Here is a 16534-nt window from a genome sequence, read left to right as displayed (position 1 = left end):
AGTAAATGAGGCTAGTCATTTAGTTAGTTGGTGTAAAACGTATTGGAGAAAAAAAAAATCGAAATAAAGATAAGAGAATTAGAATATTATTACTAAATATAGAAATTATCAAATATATACTACCGAGGAATGAAAGCTTATTGTAAAGTGGTAGCAATAGGAGAATAAATGAAAGAGAATAAATAAATGAGAGAAAAAATGGCAGGACACAATGATAGGCTGAAAAACAAAGGCATCAATGTTGACTCCCAGATTTCAACTGCAGGGAAATGGTGGTAACACTGACGGGAATAGAAAATGTATGAAAAGAAGAAAGATATGAATTATAGGAAAAGATACTGAGCTTTGATCATTGATATTTTTGCATTATTACTTCCTTCCCCCTAATTGAATAATGTAGTTTTCGGATGCAGAATTTTCAAACTGAACTCTTCAAATTAAATTTGGATCACTTGGTCCCTAAAAGTGCTGTGTTTGGCTAACATTAGCCTACTTTTTTAGCAGAATGTGCAACCCTTCATTTTTCCCAGACTTCTCCACCGTCTATTCCTTTACGTCCAGCTGTTCCAGAGGCTTGTGTTATCTGCTACTCTAGTCTAAGGAGTTTTGACCCATGGAAGTTTCTAGAAAATATAAAGATGTTATGGTAAAAGCATAGATAAAAATAAAATAATTAAAAGTAACAATAACATGACATCCTGCTCAGCATACCCTTTGGGCATTGCTTTGTTCACAGAACTTTTCTATGATGTAGAATGGAATTATTATCTAAAATTATAGAAGAACGAAACTGATGATGACATTAAAGTGCATAACCTGTCTAAATATTAAATATTATTTTACAATGCATTTGATTGTACCTTAAAAGGTTTGTTTTATTGGAGGAGCTTTAAAATTTTTTATTTTGTTTTTAATTTAGCCTTTACTGATATCATACATGTATGGAATTTAGCAGAGAATCTTCTAATAGAAGAGAAGCTATTTTTCTTATTATTAGCTTGAAAACACTCTTGCTATATTGATTTTTAATGTGCCACTGTCATTTTTTATTCTCCAAATTTAGAGGTTTTTTAGTATATTTTTGTTCCCTATTACATTGACTTTTATTCAAATTTAAGTTACGCAGCCCATAATTCAAAAATATAATGAGAATAGTATAGAAGATTCAAATATAATAAAAAGTAAATTTGTCTGCTGTCTATCATATAGGATAGTTCACAAATTAAATTCATATACTATTTTCTACCTTTATAATTTTAATGAAATAAATGCTTTACAGTTCATTAGACTAGATATAAACCTCAAAATCATAATTCAGTTTGTCAATATGAAAGATGTAAGTAAAACAATTAACTTTTATAGTAAAGTATTTCATAGGGATACTACCAAATTTATCTTCGTGTATCATATCATGATTTAAAATATCCTGCGTTTTTTCCTAACATAACTAGAGCACAGCTGAGTTTTCAAAGCAATAGTGTGTTTAGTTGAATTAATTTCTATTTCTGTACCTATAGAAAAACACCACTGAAAGTCTCTTATTAAAATTTTAAATATTTTTCTTTCCTTTTTCCAGAAGTGTTGTTCCCATATTATAGAAAATACAATCTAAATGTATCTTAATAAATATTGCTGCATTTATGGCTTCAGGCAGATTTTAAAAAGCATGTTAAGCAAAGTGAAATAAGACAGGCAGAGAAAGACAAATACTGTATAAACTCACTTATATGTCAAATTTAAAAACAAACAAAACCAAACTCATAGAAAAAGAAATGAGATTTGTGGTTATCAGAGGCGTTGGGGGGGAGGGCAGAGGAATTGGAGGAAGGGAGTTGAAAGGTACATCCTTCCAATTATGATATAAATATGTGCTAAGGATGTAATGTACAACATGTAGTTGAAAATGCTACATAGTACATAGGAAAGTTGTTAAGAGAGTATGTCCTAATAGTTCTCATCACTAGAAGATTTTTTTTCTTTTTTTTGTTCCTATATGAGTTTTTTTTTCTTTTTCTTGTTTCTATATGGATGTTAATTAAACCTATTGTGGTCATTACAAGATATATGTAAATCAAACCATCATGCTGTGCACTTTAAACTTGTATCATTTATGTGTCTACATAGTTAATTTACTAAGGTAATAATCCTAAAGCTTTATATTTTTTAATTGTCATTCTATGAGTTGACTTTAGAATTTTGTATCTATGAATGAAATTCCAAAGCACTGTTATAATTTCCAATGCAGAGAAGTAAGAAAACACAAAAATTAAAATTAAAAAAAGTTACCTTAATTTTATGTAGGAAAAAATCTCCCCATTGCTTCTCAATTTTAGTTGAAATTGAAAGAAATAAAAATGCTCAAATCAAAAATGTACAAATTGCAGAAATTCTATACTAGATTTTACCGAAGAAAATGAAATAGTACTACATGACATTATGCCATCAGAATCATTGACAGATAATTTGCTTGAAATTTGTGAAAGATCCTTTCAAAGGATGCTTATTTACAAAACTGGAAGCAGTACTCGGCTTTAAAAAAGCAATCTAGCAGACTTAAAAACAAAATACTACCAAAGCAGTTAGTTCTCTCATGGTGGGAAATCTACAATGTTAGAGATGAGCATAGCCAATAATCTCCTAAAGCTGCACATGAAAAAACATCATTAAATTTAATGGAGAAATATAGGCAAATACAAAGTCATCTTGCCTGTATTCATTCAATATCATAAACTTTTGGTTACAAATCTATGAGAGAGATAAGAAATAGGACAATTTCTGGTCTTTTTAATTAAATAACTAATTTGTCAGAGTATTGTGAGCAGGCCCATAGGGAAAATGCTAAATGAATGTGGCCTGGTTTACTATGGCTTTGTGTATAACAGTTGATTGATTAGAAAACCCATCACCTGGAGGTATACTATATAGCATGTCACTAATTATCCACTCATATTTTCCATTAATGTCAGTATAGAATTATAAAAACTTTTAACAGTATCTAGAAAATATTTTAAATAATTTCAGTTAATCTCACTTTTTACATACTTCACATAAAAATGAAGCAACTATACACTACTTTAATTAATTATTAATCATCATAAATAAAAGCATAATATTAAGTTATAAGTATGTACTTAGAACTATTGGGTAGAGTTAAAACGTGAATCCATGAAAATGAATTATAGTGATTTTCCTATAAGTGTCTAAGAGAACAATGAAGCCTTTTCCATTAAAAACACAAATTAAAAGTGATCCATCACCAACCAAATCAAACCAAAAGTATTAACAAAACTTCATTGAAAAGATTTTTGGCAGGTGCTAATTTGAAAAGAACATAGAGTATCTGAAGCTATAGTCCATGGTTTCATTTTCCAGGCTTTTTATTTATTGTTCTTGTGACTTTGTACATTTACTTTGCCATGGTGTCAGTTCTTAATCTGTCAAATGTAGACAAAGATGAAAATCACCACCACCATTGCCATCTCAATCACCTTGTTGTGGTATAAGCTTCCATACCCACAAAAAGTTATATTTCCTCATATCATTTTTTATAATTTCTTCATTTTTAGTTCCTCTCAACGTCCCAATTGTCTTCTAATTCTGAGGAGCTCATCACGAATTGCCCTTAATTTAGGTTAGCATAATGAAAGCTGTCGGTGCACTCAACAGATTGCATTTCACCCAGCCCTTCACTTAGCTGCAGGATAGCTCAGCTTGTGATCTGCAGTGCTTGCATCTCTTTCTCTCAAGGTGTCTACAGTCCCGCAGATGCTCTGTCTGCCAATGGGGCGAGTTCAAGGAAATTAATGTCCACCTGAGAACGCCCTCATCCAATGACTGAGAGAAGTTGAATACAAACATCCCAGTTTCTCTCCTGGGATAAGATAACTTTATAGGTGTGTGATTGACATCGGTTCCAAGTGTTCCCTTGACTTAATAAGGTCCCAACTGTTTGAAATGATCCCTGGCTTGATAATGCATGCTTTGTCATTTTCCTTACTTTCCTAAACTTTATTAGCTCCCTCAGTTTCCCATTCCCCTAGTCATATTTCCTTTGCATCTCAAATATCAAATCAAACCTTAAATCTCTGCACCAGAGGCAGTTTCTGGGGAAACTCAATTTATAACAGTGACCATAAGTTCCCATTTGCCGAAACAATCCCAGCTTAATTATTAATAGTATCTACCTTCATTCTTCAGTGTTCTAGTTCGGATGACAAATTATATGGTCAACTTATTCCAAGAAATACAGAAACCATCAGATTCCAGCACTCTCTCCTTTCTCGTGGCAATCATTCAGATCTGCCAGTGCCTTCACTCTTGACCATTCTGATTTTCTTCTACTTCAGAAGTGAAAATCCCTTCACTATTGACAAGTGAGATCACTCTACTTACTTAAAGTTAATTCCTCTCCTCCTGATATCTATGGGCTCTCTTTTTTAAAATTTTTATTAGGTTGACATTAGTTAACGAAATCCAGTAAGCTTCAGGTGCACAACTCAATAGTAAGGCATATATATTGCATTGTGTGTTCACTGCTCACAGTTAGATTTCTTTCTGTCACCACATATTTGACCGCTTTCACCCCATCTACCTCCCTCGATTTTTTCTGTTTTTCATGCACATTCAACTTCTTCTCCCCTGGATTTCCCATTGGCTTCTGAATATTCTTACATCTTTTATATTTAAAAAATAAAAAATGTAAAAAGTTCTCCCTTATTTTGACATGTCCTAGTAGCTACAGTATGGCCGCCGTCCTAGTCCACTTCTCCCTTTCACAGACAAATTGCTTCTGATTGCTGCTTACGTATTTGTCTTTTTGTCATCTCCACTTTGCTCTACAAACAACCTCTCCAGTTAGCTTCCCACTGCATCACTACACTGAAACCGTTTCCCATGATTTCCTATGCTCATTAATGTACAGAATTCAATACCCATCTAAGCTGACCACTGATTATCCCTCCCTCCCTCCTGATAATGGTTTTATTTAGGCTGCAAGATCCAACAGTTGTCTGATTTCTTGTTCCAGTATCTGGAATGCACAGACACACACACACACACACACACACACACACACACACACACACACACACACTGCACTTTCATTTTTACCTATTTAACTTCTATACCTCTTATGATCTCTCCACTTAATGAATGGTTACTTCATAAAATAACCTTCTCTGATCCTCCTGACAAGGTCATTTCACTCTAGAATGTGGTCTCCAGCATGTATTTGACTCTTTAACATTGCTCTGCACAAGGTAAGGTATAGCAGGTTTTTGCTCAATGTTGTATATTTAGTGCCCAACATAAAGCTTAGCACCAACCAGATGCCCGATAAATATTTGTTAAATGAACAGTTAAAGAATCTGAAAGGCACTCTCCTGAGGGTCATTGTTAGTTATTATAACTTGTTTCTGTTCTCAAGAATGCAGCCAAAATGATTCTGTTAAAAAATTAGATCACACATCCCTCTTCTTAAAACCCTTCAATGGCTCTTTGGTAGACTCAGAGTTAACAGCCAAAGTCTTATATGAAGGTCAGAGGCCTAATAATTTCAACATCTGTTACTTTCCCAACCTTCTCTTTGACTGACATAATGCTCACTCACTCAGCTCTGACTCCACTGCCTTGTTGCTCTTCAAACATGACAGGAAGGCTCTTGTCTTGAGATTTTTGTACCAGCTGTTCCTTATGCTTCTAATGCTCTTCCCTCAGATATATCTACATAGCTTGTTCTTTCGCCTCTTCAAGTGTTATTTTTTACTGTAGGGCCTATCTTGTTTACCTTTTCTAAAGCTGATATTCCCCATTCTTGTCTTTTTTTCTATAGTAATTATTGCCTTCAAGTATACCTCTAGTATAATAAATTCCATATTTGTATGTTTCTAGAATGTTAGATCCATAGAGACTTCTTGTCTGCTTTGTTCACTGCTTATCTGCAGAACCTAGGACAGTGCCTGCCATATACTACATGCTAAATACATATTTGTAGATCAAATAAAAAATCATTACCATCAGATTAGTCTTCTTTTCTAGCTACTCAGGTGAGAATAAGAGTCGTAACTAATAAATGCTATGTAAATTAAATCTATATTTTTAGAAAAATAATAAGAATTTCTCTTGCTAATTGTCATTGCAAGCCTGTCAATTATACTATAGTCAATAAAATCAAATGTTTACCTGCTCTTTCTAACAATGAGAAAAATAAGACCCCAGATAAAAGAAACCAAGACTTTATTTACAGAATTCACAGATTTGCATATGAACATAAGACAATACAGATGTGATAATAGGCACATTTGCAGGACAATCAAAATGCATGGGGAGCTGGAATAGAAGGCACATACTACAGGCTGGAAAGCTAGACTTTGATATTTAATTTGGTACTCTTCCATAATTGCAAATCATAGAACATGCACTTCAAATTGCCTTAGTCTTATTTTCATGTATAATAAAAGATCATGCTGGATATTGGATGGAACTGGACTAGGCATCAGAAATGTTAAACAGAGTGGGAGTAGAAAACTGATAGATCTGGCTTGAAATGCTAGGCCAGCCACTTACAGGAGTGTGGATTTAAACTAGCTACTTGCCCTTTCTGAAACTCAGTTACTTTTCTTATATAAAACACCCACCTCAGAGGTTTTTTTTTTTTTTTTTTATAGTATAAAATGTAAGTGACAATAAAATTTACTTTCCAATTCAGGGCACTTGTGAGAATAAAAGAGGAGAAGATGTTTTTAATTATTAAGACTGGACAATAAGCAATAATTGAGATTGCTCTGGGTAGACTGTCCTGAGAAACTGATATATGGTCACCCCAATAAAATGAAACTATGAATCTGAAAAAATCTGGCATCGATCATGTGTTCAACAAATATTTGTTTGAAGAGAGATTCAAATTACAGGCTACAATTGATATACATTACTTGCTTAATTTTGAGTTAGTCACTTAATTTTCAAATGCTACCATGCCCATACCTTTTAAAAGAGCGGTATAGATTCTTCTGTGTGTGTGTGTGTGTGTGTGTGTGTGTGTGTGTGTGTGTGTGTGTAATGCACTTTTTTTTCATTAAGTTTATCTATACAATCTGAAGTAGCAAGGGATTTTGGAGGATTTATATTGGTTTCAGTAAATGACACATTTATATCACAGCTAAGAAATAGTCTATACTGTACTTTTCAAAACTTATACAAATAAAGAGAATCATTCAACATGACATTAGTACCCTCGTGTAACTAACTTAAACACTTAATATTGCCATTTAAGGTTGCCTTGCACTAGCAGATATTAGGGGAGTTTATTGTAATCTCTGTATAATATTCCTTCATATAATTGAAGGTTATCATTAACTTGTCATTTATTTCAGAGAAGTATTATGAAGTACTAGGACTTACATTTGTATAGGGATTTGCATTTTGAAGAGATTTCCCATCTCTTAAGCCAATTGCTTCACAAGGATTTCTATGTTATCATCTGTATTTTTTAACCTGAGGAAACTCAGCCATAGAGATATGAACTGATTTGCCTAAGGCCACAAAGACTGCACTGGCAGAACTAAGATATAAGCCAGATCTATCAAGTGTCAGACCCATGTTAGGGACACGCAATAAAATGATGAGTGAAACTGACACGCTACTTCCCTCTTGAAGCTTATAGCCCAGTGGCAAAAATGGTTTTTCACTGAATAACATCACCTCTTTATGAAAAAAGAGGCTGCTTGTGAAAGACATAAAAACATTGAGAAATAAAGCTATTTAGTTTATTTTTAAAAGTAAACTCAATTAGCCTTTGTTGTTGCTGTTGTCTTACCTGGTTGGGGAGAGATATTCCTTTATTAGAGATTTGACGATCTATAACTTTCCTCCACAAAGCAGATGTTTCTCACAAGTCAGCCTGTGCTCTTTATTTCACTCACCCGATACCTAATTCATTCATTCTATGTCAAGGAGATCATGAAAAGAATAGGGTGGATACAAAGATCTAGATTAATTGTACCTGCATAGTTTTTTAGCTTGATTGCACGTTTAAGAGTAGTGAGTGGGTACATAGCATAGGCACTTAATTTTGCTTTAAAGGAAACTTAAACTATCTCTAAAATGGCATTTTAATTCCAATTTGAGAATTAGTTTAATTTAGAAGATTAGAATGTTGTCATCCATTGTATAATATTAATGACACTCTTATTTAAACTTTCATCCACATCTAAATTCCTATAGAGTATGTCAAGTTTAATGTTTCGTCATACTCAAAATTTCCCAAAATGAACTTTTATCATCTTCTTCAAATTGACTGTCATTATTCCAAGCTTAAAAAATTAAAATGTATTTTGACTAAATTCCTCTCTTTTGTTGCCTGCAGTCAGTCCGAAGCTAGGTTGTTTTATTATTTTTTGACAAAGCCTTTTTCCTTTAATTCAACATTCCTTGCCATTTTAGCTTGTGACTCTTCAATTCTTACTAAAATTTATGCTCAGAATTACATTCTGTTCTCTTGCCTCTATTGTTCTTTCCTCGTACACATCCAAATACTTATCCACTAATTGACTTCAGCATCTTCTATTGATCATTTCCCTACGCAGAAGGGGCAGTGAACCTGTGTTTCATCTGTGAGTGCCAATCTTCTTTGTTACTTTTCAAGGTTCTTCAACTTATGTTAAATTATTTTGAATGTAGTCAGTTCTTTACTTAAAAAAAAGGTATTGTAATATTTGCAGTAGTTAAACTATGCCTTATTCTGTTTATGTAATTTGAAATTTTAACTTTTTGACAGCCGTTTCTTGATCCAGGTGATACCTTTAAGAATAATTTTTTTATAAGAATTTCTTCACACTACATGTGCTTTTCAATAAGCCAATAAGCAATTATTGAATGCTTCCTTTATAAATGTCCTGAAACAATGTTTATCTTTGTTCAGAACAATGTAATCTATTTTATTTTTTATATGAGTCACTTACCACAACTTATAATAAATTGTTTTCAGAGTATGCCCTTCTGGAGTTTTCCATTATTTCAGTATATTTTGTATTTCTAAAATCTAGAATTAATAGCAATGCTTATTTTTTCTGGCAAAAAAAAGAAAAAATATGTATATATATATATTCTAGGCACTTACAGTGTGAAGAGGGGTTAAACAGGAAAACTAAAAATAAATGGACTTAGATTTTCAGAATTTAAAAATCTTAGAGATCATATGAAAAGAAAATTGACTATAGCTACATTCAGATTCAGTCCTACATTCTGTCTAATTTGGGAACCAAGAAGAAGGAGTTGTTATTCCTAATTATTGTTATTAAGTGGTCCATTCTTAGTCCCCAAGGACAAATACACTAATCAAGCTGTGAATGTAATGAATGCACATATGATACCACTGTAAGTTTTTTCACGGATAAAAATTATTAACCAAAAGTAGAACACAAGTTACGAGCCTATATTACAAATAACCATCAGAACTATTTATAAGTCTGAGAACATAAATGGGTCTGGAAAATAAACATAGTGTGCATAAAGTCATTTAAAAATAGAACTGCATAAAAATATAAAGACAGTCACACCTCTTTCTAAACTCAATCTGGTGGATTTCACTCAGGAGTTCCCTGAGCCTAAAAGAACGTTGTCTTATAGAAAAGATTCTTAGAAGAAGGTATCTATGAATATGAATAAACTAACTTAGAGTCTTGACATATTAGGCTTTTATCTTGCTTATTTTCGACCATCCTTGCTTAGATCGACCATCCCGCTAGCAATCGATTGTCTTCTGGTACACCAAATAGTAAAAAAAAAATATTATTCTTATTATTTTAATATCTTTGAAAATAATTAAAATGCTGCAGTAAAGGACATTTTTTTCTCTATAAAATTAGTTTTATTTATGTTGTCGAAATAAAAATAAATCTTAATATCTCAAAACAGCTATATTTACCAATTGAAAACTTATAGCGAAACATAACCTTCAGATTTATCTTAACAAGTATGCTTACTAGCATCCTTGTATAAAATCACTTTTTAAAAGATACTTATGGACTAATAGTAATAACAAAATCAAGCACAGATGTACAAATTACATTAATTATAAGATAAATTTGCATATTGTTTTTGTGAGGAAAGAGTTCTGGTATTCATGGAGTTTAGAATAAAAAATGTTATAGGTAAAACTTTCATAAAATAAAAATGCTTTTTCTTTAAAGTAAATTTAATATCAAGTGCCTGATTTATGATAAAATAGTTGCAAATATTAATTATTTAAAAATTTCCTTTTTCTTCCCCTTGCTTTCGGGCCAATTTTTCTTGCTTTTTTTGTATGAATGCAGAATGAGAAAGCAGAAGGAGACTCTTTTAATATCTGGTGAAATAAGTGCCTGTTACAAGCTTATTTATTGCAAATGCTATCTTCAGTTTTAAAATTTAGGACCAAAAAAGTAAAGCATGGACAAAAAGTTTTAATCAATATTTAACAGCATTTACTGAATACCTGGTGTATACTGAGTACTTATCTTTGCATAAGTAAGACTTTATCCATTTTCAAGGTGCTCATAAGCCAGTAAGAAACAACACTAATGACTTCTGCTACTGGTACCCTGACCTGAGAGCTCCAACGCATCAGATTTCATCCCATTTCTTACCTTTTCACTTGGTGCTCCTCTGCCTTGAATGCAATACCCAGATTTCTTCCAGGCTCAGCCCCTGACATTCTTCATGTCCTTGTTCAAATGTGACCTTCTCAGTGAGAGTGTCCCTGTCACCTCCCTCCAGTTAAATTGTAAACCCTCTAACACCTTGGAACTACCTATTCCTCTTTCCATGCTTAACTGTTTTTTAACTTTGCAGTTATCTCTTTTTAATTGCCTACTTCTGTCTTTCTCTTACCACCACGATGTCAGTTGAGGGAACAGAGATTTTTGTCTCTTGTTTACTGCTATCCCGTAGCAGCACCTGGGACACTCAGGACCAGTTATGTCTAACAAATGTTGGGCAGCGAAGGAGGGCTTTTTAGAGAAGGTGATATTTTCAATGAGTTTCCGAGGAAATTCATCCTGGCAGGTAGCCTGGGGTGACATTTTCTAGGGTGGAAACAATGTAGGATTTTAACCTCCTTTCCTTCCCCTGAGATCGCCAAAAGCAACCTAGAAAACCCTCTATTGACTACTTTTAACCACATCAACGAAATTTTCTCAAGTTATCACTGACATTGCTTTCTGAAATGTGTGGGATTCTGCTGCAAATGCCAAAAAAAAAAAAAAATCATTGTAATATTCTTTCATTTAACAAATATTTATTGAGTAGCATTGTCCTAATCATTTTAGTAACACAAAGATCCCTGCTCCCATGGGCCTTACAGCCTGGAGTATGGGAAAGAGAATTAACCGAGTATGCATATTTGAGGGAAGAATGTCTAAAGTAGAGGAAACAGCTCCAGCAATGAGCTAAGTAGTTAATCCAAAGAGCAAGACACTCTCTTTTGCTGGACCAAGAGCATGAGGAGAGTGGTATGAGATGAGGCTAGGGGAGTTATGACAGCAGGTTGTAAGTGGCCTTGAAGCCATCATAGAAACATTGGCATTTACTTGGCATGAAATGGGGAGAGAATGAAAGGTATTGAGCAGAAAGAGACATAATCTAACATTTTTAAAGGATTGGTCTGGCTGCACTGCTGAAATGAATGTGGACTGGTCTAGGGTGGCAGCAGCGGTGGTGGTGTGAAGAGGTTATATATGCATGCATTTGCACGTAGATCATAGGATTTAATTATGAAATAGATAAAAGGATAGAAAAGAGATTCCAATGATTTTAACCTGAGCAAACCAAAGGGTGCATTTGCCGTCAACTGAGATGGGAAACTGATGGGTGGGGAGGTTGCAGGAAATAGTGAATTCTGTTCAGGTTTGTGTTATCTATAATACATCTTGTGGAGATGTCAGGTAAGCCATTACATGAATGAATCAAGAGTCTGTGGGAGAGAATTTGTTTGGAAAAATGTAACAGGATACACAGTGCTGGAGATAAAAAAGTTAGACTTACTTCCACCTTCAGGAATCTCACAGTATGGCAGGAAAGCAATGTTTTATCATCACATTCCTAAGTATGCCAGTCTTTTAGAACTAACCAGGGCATAAGCCTCTGCCATTAGTAATGGTGTTCAACTGCAATAATTGATGAGACTTGTTAGAAAGAGGTAATCATTGCTGATCAGGATGATAGCAATCTTTCCTTATGAAATAAAAATAATTTTTTTCTTTGGAGGAACAAACTATTTTGATAGGCTCCAAAAAATAATCTAGAAATTTGTCACTATAAAATCAATGATGACATTTTAGCCTGGGTATATTCAAATGTAAAGATTCTTTCTGCCCCTTGGAGGAGGGGGAAGAATAGAAGCACACAGTCTACAAGCTCCTGACCCAACCTTTGGCCCGCCATCAGGTTACTAGGCCTTTCCAATACTAGGAGTGTGATGAAAGCTTACTTAATTTAAAAATTGCTGCACGAGGGAATAACTTGATAAATGAAAGTCCTTATCACTGACCGAGGCATATAGGAAACATTCACTAAATATAATCATTATTTACGTTTATGAAAACAGAGTTCGAAGTAGACTTACAGAAGTCCATAGCAATTGGGAAGGCTGTGATGAACGAACTCCATGACCATTGACAGCTTCAAAGTATATGTAAAATTGAAATAAAGCTCTTTTATAAAAACTTTTGAAGTCCTATTTCCTATTTGGCATCATTTTAGCCAAAAGAAATGAATACAAAGAGGGATCAGCTACTTTAATGTTTAGCTACCGAGAATAATTAGATTCTAAAAAATGTAACAATTAGAGGAAACAAAATAAAATCGTGAGCTAAAATGTTTATTTCTAATAGGTAAGTAAAATTTTAATTTTTAATACATTTGAATCTGTTTACCATATCATTTAAAATTATACTGAATTTCTATTATATCACAAAGTAATTAACTCTTTAATTTCTATATATTCAACAGTCAATTTAGTAAATTATACTACTTTTAATTATCAACTTAGTATTGTCTTATTTCTATCAACATTCTTGTATCTTAATGCACATAATAAATTCTACATTTATGAAAGTTATCAGCCTATGATGAATATATTATACTAGTACTTGCAATCTTATTTTTAAAAAACTACATAAAAACAAAGGATAACAACTCAACAAAATAGGCAACTACTCTTTCACAAAGTATACTAGCCAGAAAGAATTGACATCTGTAATTCAATGAAAAAAATAACTAATATGTTCTCCTCTTTTGGCATTAATAGTAATTTCCCCAACTTGTACACCTATATTATTAACACATATTACCTTGAAATTTGGGTAAAGCCACATGCAAACAAGAAATAGTTATTATTCCCTCTATATATTCCCTTACAACTGTAAAGTGGCTGCTTAAATCACCTACTTTGGTTCCAAAAGACAAGATATAAGAACCATTCTATGGAAAACATGACAAAGCTATTTTCAACTCTGTCTTCAAAATAATTCAGTTATGGTTCCTAATAGCTATTTGGTAAATAAAGTGGCTTGTGTACACAGAGTCAGAGTAACACAGGCACATCACTTACCGTTTATATGTACCCATTATCCATTTTTAAAGTTAGTTAGGAGGGCTCCTTTACAATACTGCTTATGAAAACTGAACAACAAATGTTAGAAAGAAAACCCGGTACAGATTACTAAGTTCAACTCCAACTCCATCTACATCACTCTCATTTTTTGTTAGGGAAATAAATTTAAAATGACCATAAGAAACTTAGGTAACTTTTTTTCCCATGGTCTCAGAGCTCTCAAGGAAAAGGCAGAGCAGGAATTCAAACCCGTCCCCATGCTGCTGTTTCACATTCATAGAACCTAAACTACTTGAGAGCAAACATCAGTCTTTTCTAAATATTTACATAATATAAATATCTATATATTTATCTGAAATGCTTACTGAATGAATAAATGAATAAATGAAAATGCAATCTGTGTGAATTCTCAATATTTAAGCTCAAGCACAATTCCACATATTTTATTTTAAAATAAATCAATATTGCACCTCTTTGAAAAATTAAGCATTGCTATTTTAAGAGGAATTAGTTTTATGACGTTCCATAATCAAGTAAAAAAAATAGAAAGTGTCTTATTCAAGAATTATGTAAATAAAATATATGTAGGCAAACAGAATTTATCTCTGGAAGAATGAGCACTGAAATCCAAATTCAAGATATGACATTATTTAGGAAATAAATAAGTCTCAACACTACTTCAATTGGTTTTTCTCTGGAGTGGGAAAATAGAAAATACTAATAAACAAATTCACCTTTAGCACTTAAGAATGAAGTGATGTAGCTTCTAGAAAAATGTTAAAAGTAGATGTCATCGATTTCTGTTTTTGTTTTTTTTTTATCGTTTTATTTTTGTTTACATATTTGCTTATCAATCACTGAATTTCTAGGCCAGATTCAAACCGAAGAGCCTTTATAAGTAGTTTATATTTTCTAGAACCAAGGTATGCTGCAAAGCCAGTCTGGAGCAAAATGAAAAATAGCATCTTTCTAAAGACAGGGTTAAAAATTCTGATCCAGTAGGTTAAGATGTTTCCTTTCTCTGATAGCTGGGCTGACGCATACCCAGCTGCTAGGCCACTATTCACAGGTATAGCCAAGAAAACGGTACAGACCACCAAAAACAAGACCAACGAATTCATTCCGTGTTATGGTACAGGTTTCACAATTCAAATCACCTGTATTCAATGGCAAACTTACAAAACCTTTGTGGGATGCGTTCACTGTCAAAAATGACATCACTGCCATTGGTAGGCCTGCGGCTCTAGGAGCTTGTGTCACATCTAAGACGCGCCCCAAAAGACTGCCACAGAGAGCAGTATTAAGTCCAATATACGTTGATCTATGTTCAAGTAGATCTCTTTCTGATTCTGGGAGTTGGTTAATTTTTCTGGTTTTTATATCAAAAATTTGTTTTTCCTTGACAGTATCATCTAGCTCATGATTTTCCATCTTGAGCCTTATGCTTTCCTCCCAGCAGTCAGAGCTTCCTCTGGTCTTTCTCTACAGCTAAGGCTCACTGCAACCTTTGCTCAAATCGCCTGGGCTCAGCCATCTTTGACTGACACATGACTTGGCTGGAACTCTATGTTTCTTAATAACTAGTTCTAAAAAGTGATGGCTGAACATTTTGTTTAAGGGGACAATATTCTGTACTCCCAGTTCAGATACTACTCCACTTATTTTAACCACAAACTTTCAACCTTTTTATTTAAAAATCTTAACAACCAACATGTTTTTTTTTCCTTAGTGCCAAGTTTCTTGTTTTGCAAATATGTTTAAGAAGCCAATCCATAGAGAAGTCATAAAGAAGAGGCATTTAAAGCAAGGCATTTTAAAATTATATATTAAAGAAATGCAAAGCCAATTAAAAGATAGTAAAAGAATCTTAATAATAATGCAAATATATGATTGGATGATGCTGACCTCCTAGGAATAGTTGATGCAACAGAAGATCAGCATCGCCATTCCTCTTTAAAAGGAGATAGCCCACTAATCAAAAAGTCTGAAACTATCCTCTGATTTTTAAAAGACTCCAAGCCAATAATGTAAATGATAGAGTTCACTTGGGCATCCATTGTTTTAAGAACATGGCATGAGGTAGGAGGTGCTTACTGCTATGGGTGCACTCAAATCCCAAAGTGCCTGTTGGCCACCCAGCTAGTTTGTTTACTGCTCATCATTGGCATTCACTGATGACTCTTGTGAAAATGTCAATGTGTCTTGTTGCCAGAATTACCATCTTGCTTTCATTGATGGCACTAACTTGAGATAACTCCTCCATATCTTTTCTTGAAACCATGTCAAACAAACTAAATGCAGACACTGAAACAGCAAGCAAAGACCTCAGCTTTCCTGTATTCTGCACAGTTTGTCAGAAGATGTTTGGAAAAGAAATGCTAAAAAGGTAAAATGAGACCAAAGAAATGGGAAAATAAAGGACTCAGAGATGAAATATTCAGCAATCTAGAACAAATTTTAACTTTTTTTATACTAGACAAGATTTGATAATTAAATACAATGTAAACATAAGTTTTTAAACTTTGCAAATTCTCCATTTAAAATTGAGCCATGTGCTCTTATTGTAAAAAATTTATATGCAGATAATTTGAGTAAGTCAAAGAAATCCCATGAATTTTCATTTCAGATGTATTCTACACTCCTACCCTCCCCACACACCATCTGCTATTTGTTTTAGACACAAAAGTTATAGGTGGAGTGGATATTAGATTGATTTTTAAAACCTTAGTTTTAAAAACTCATGGCTCTTTTGCGATTCCATATAAATCTGATGATTTTTTGTTATATTTCTTTAAAAAATGCCATTGGGAATTAGATAGGGATTGCATTAAATTTGTATATTGCTTTGGGTAATATGGCCATTTTAACTATGTTGATTCTTTCAACTATGAACACGGAATATCTTTCCATTTCTTTGTGTCTTCAATTTCTTTTATTTATTTATTA

General features: G+C 33.3%; 1 protein-coding gene and 1 pseudogene across 1 annotated transcript in view; both read right to left on the bottom strand.

Annotated features, from left to right (window-relative positions):
• The window catches only part of GPM6A (glycoprotein M6A), a 125003-nt gene that overhangs the window by 54155 nt on the left and 54314 nt on the right, over positions 1 to 16534 (bottom strand). The window lies entirely within an intron of this gene.
• On the bottom strand, positions 14443 to 15019 carry LOC105299677 (annotated as a pseudogene).

This window comes from Pteropus vampyrus, unplaced genomic scaffold, assembly GCF_000151845.1.
Source record: "Pteropus vampyrus isolate Shadow unplaced genomic scaffold, Pvam_2.0 Scaffold8, whole genome shotgun sequence".
In the NCBI taxonomy this organism is placed as follows: domain Eukaryota; kingdom Metazoa; phylum Chordata; class Mammalia; order Chiroptera; family Pteropodidae; genus Pteropus; species Pteropus vampyrus.
The sequence above is the reverse complement of the archived record's forward strand: the minus strand, read 5'-3'. Positions and strand labels throughout refer to the sequence as shown.